General features: G+C 37.8%; 1 long non-coding RNA gene across 1 annotated transcript; it reads left to right on the top strand.

Moving 5' to 3' along the window:
- The first annotated feature begins 1379 nt into the window (after positions 1-1379).
- On the top strand, positions 1380-3045 carry LOC126249042 (uncharacterized). The gene is made up of 3 exons (XR_007545596.1): positions 1380-1854; positions 2128-2216; positions 2361-3045. It is a non-coding gene; the product is annotated as an uncharacterized LOC126249042 (long non-coding RNA).
- The last annotated feature ends 554 nt before the right edge of the window (positions 3046-3599 follow it).

The following is a 3599-nucleotide window of genomic DNA, read 5'->3' as shown; positions in this document are numbered from 1 at the left end:
CGTCCAGAGCCCTTTTCCTCCCTTACCTTACATAATTCCAAATTTGCGATTTCTAATTCAGCCTTAAGGGCACAAATCTTTGCCTCCTGTTCCGCAATTTCTCTGTCTTTTCTACATAACCTATACTGATCTCATCCTTCCATGCAGTGTTGATCACAGTAGCTGATTTTGTCAAATGTGGTTTTATACAAACTGAGGTACTCATTTTTTTGAAACCTGATATTGCAGCCAGTGGAAAGCATACACCGTTGCAAAGATAGAATATCATTTGCATCGGACTCCACTGAAGTACAGTATAATGACCATTTTCAATAGGATTAAATTCACTACTAATATTATTAATGGCTAGCAAATGAGTGATGAGCAGGTATAACCATTGCGGATTGTTGCTTATAACAGCTTACTGGTATGGATCTGCAGAGACTTTTTTAACAAGAGAAGTGGGCTACAGATGTGGAATTCGTTACATGTTATGCTTGAGAGATTGACAAGAAACAGTGTACAACCCTGCTAGTCTTGCAAATCCTGATCACTTTACAATAACTACTTGTGGCGCAGATTGCTAGACAGCAATCCTAGCCTCCAAAAATTCTATATGGTGAGAGCACTCCATCCAACTTCAGTTAGCTTGCCAGAAAACTATATCCCATTAAAGATGAATAGTATTAACGAGCGTGAAACATTCTCATAATAAAAATAAGAATCTATGTTCGCTTATATCTACTTCATTAACGAACTAAATACATGCATAGTACCCAGATGATTCGCAGATTAACGAATATTCCATAAAACTTTAAAATAAGATATAAAATCAGCACCCTGCTACGATTTCCATCGAACGTCGTGCCACACAGCTGTCGAATCGCTTCACCAACAGATGGCAGAGCAGTATCAAGATTGACGGTTTTCAGCAGTCTGCTTATCGTAACATACGTGCAATATCAATCCCGGTTTGTAACACGTTTGAGAATGAAGGATAACTACCACATGTGAATTAAATGTCTGCAAAGTCTTCACGAGACGTCAGAGACAGATAAAGGTAACATATTAGGGCCATATGTACTGCATATTGACAATTGCCGCAAATATTTGCTTGGGAGATGGCTTTCTGGTGACAGGTACAAAGCACGTTACGTAAAAATCTTTGAAGGCAGGATTGCATTACCATAAGTGAAGGATGGAACCTCTCTCCCGACCGGTAGCAACTATTTTGTACGCACACTATATCGTGGCAGTTTTAGGCGGGGAGCATTTTGAACTATGGTTGCGGAAGGTACCGGTAGAGGTCGGGCATGAACTACAACTGCCAACCGCTTAGCCCCTACCACATGCTTTGTTACTCCAGTTTGCCTTGTGTTGCATACTGTTTTTTTTTTTTTTTTCCTTATTCTGAAATGAGTGAAGAGACTAATCCTGGTGCATACAGAGATTCGAATGCGATTCTCACTATAACAAAGGGAATCAGCGATCCCTATGACTTGTGTCAGTTCTGCTTTCGTGGAAGCACAGAACGCGGACTTAGGATGGCAGCCCTTCGAGAGGGAGGCGGGGTTTATTTCCCACACCACATCTCTCCCTTGGGCTGTCTAAGTTTACGTTTGTTTACAGTTGCGGTAGACGGCGACGAGTCAGTGTCCCAATAAAACTGGGATGCTCTCGAATAGGAAGATTGTAGCACTTCACCAGTATCTGATGAGGATGCTGTATCTGTTTATGATAACATTGTCTTCGTGATTTTGCTAGAACATATGAAAGTGATCATATTTCGTATTTAAAATACTGTAATTGGTTCTACGTTGACGTATTTGATGATGGTTTGGGACAGCCTGTGAATTTCCTAAGCATTTCATTCAGGTTATGTTTATGGTAACAAACCATACATGTTATTTTACATGAGCTTTTAAGTTTTCGCATTGCGACATGGAGATAAATCTTGCGAAAAGTGTTTTTGTGCACATACATACGTTTATTGTACTTTATTTATAAATGATACAAGGCTGGTGTGTACAGAGAAAGTGACATAATTTTTGCTCTGCCCGATAAAATCTCGGTAGTTTCTGTGACATCGTAAAAGCAACGGCTTTTACTGTAATTTATTGTGATTTTTTTTTTTTTTTTTTACAGCAGTGTCGGCATGGTAGTTCTGTAGTGCTGGAATGGGGTGATGTTGCATGTTAGTGTTTTAAGGAATGGAATAAGACCATAAAATAACTGAGGTAATGAAGCCATTATTATTATTATTATCATTATACTTAATTTAGGCTGTATGCAGACGGAAAGTGACTGTTAAAAATAAACCATAATTTACGTCATTTCCAATAATGATAAAATAGTTCTGTTCAAAAATATTTTTGCAACAGAGTTCTTGGGGCTGTACATCTGTGAACACCTCATGGTCCAGAGATCTCCAAGAAATTACAAGTGATTTGGCTCCAGTCACAACCCGGGTGTTCCCGTGGAACTGTGACAGCCTATGGTTCACTGTCTCTGATGCTACGCATCGTCTCGGTGGGTATAAAGTGCTTTGTTTTTCTGTAATTATTCCTTGAAGAAGGACTGATAAAGTGAGTACCATGCAATGCGTGTTTGATAGACATACAGACATACCACCCGCTTTTGAGTGTTGCAAATGAATTTACAAAAATCTGAAGTCAATGTCAAGTACAATAATAGGTATTTAGCAAGACATTATCCAGAATTGCCTAGTTTTGAAAGTATTTAAGGCAGAAGGGTGTGAGAACAAGGTAGCTACTAACAATATTGATATCAGAAAATTCAAACATTGAGGTGGTAAAGGTAATGGTGTGCCAATTACTAATGCTACACATTATGTAAGGAACATGAAAGTATACACTACACTATCATTATAAAATTTATTTGAAAAATTAAATAAATTGCACTGACATCCTTCATTTCTGCTGCCCTTTGTACAGTCAAGAATGGTACAGTGTGTCACCAGTTTTGAGAACCTGAAATGGGGCAAGCTGAAACTATTCTACTTGCAATTGTTCTACTCATTTTTAATAACTATTGTGGTTCCTTGTCTTTGAGCTAATTGTACTTACACAAGTATGGCATATGCAATGTACATACTCAAAAGGATTAATTTCATATTTACATACTATTTTACATAATTTCAAAACTTGTCAGAAGAAGTAGCAGCTTCACAGTTTGGAAAGTCATAAAAATGGCTAGGAGAGTGGTGTGCTGACCACATGTACCTCCATACTGAGTGCATGATGCTTCAAGACAGAGGATGACACAGCAGCTGGTAAACATCCTTGGGCCTTAAAGACCTAAATGATGGGCACATAATTAACTTAAGATATTCATATTTAAACATACCACACATTTGCCAACTGAACCCTTGTGTTTGAAATTCCAGAATTTGACTGTTTCTGTTGCCTCAGTTTTTGTTAACTAGTTAATGCTCTTATTCAGCTTAACCCTTACTTAAAAATATGCTTAAATTTAAATAAAAATTGAGACATGACAAATATACTTGAGTAAGTAATCCAATGTGTAGGCATACAGTGTTAGTAAAATAGTACCGAGAACTGTTATATTTCCCAAACCACCATCCTTTAGTTAAACCAAAT

This window comes from Schistocerca nitens, chromosome 3 (assembly GCF_023898315.1).
Source record: "Schistocerca nitens isolate TAMUIC-IGC-003100 chromosome 3, iqSchNite1.1, whole genome shotgun sequence".
Lineage (NCBI taxonomy): Eukaryota > Metazoa > Arthropoda > Insecta > Orthoptera > Acrididae > Schistocerca > Schistocerca nitens.
The sequence above is the reverse complement of the archived record's forward strand: the minus strand, read 5'-3'. Positions and strand labels throughout refer to the sequence as shown.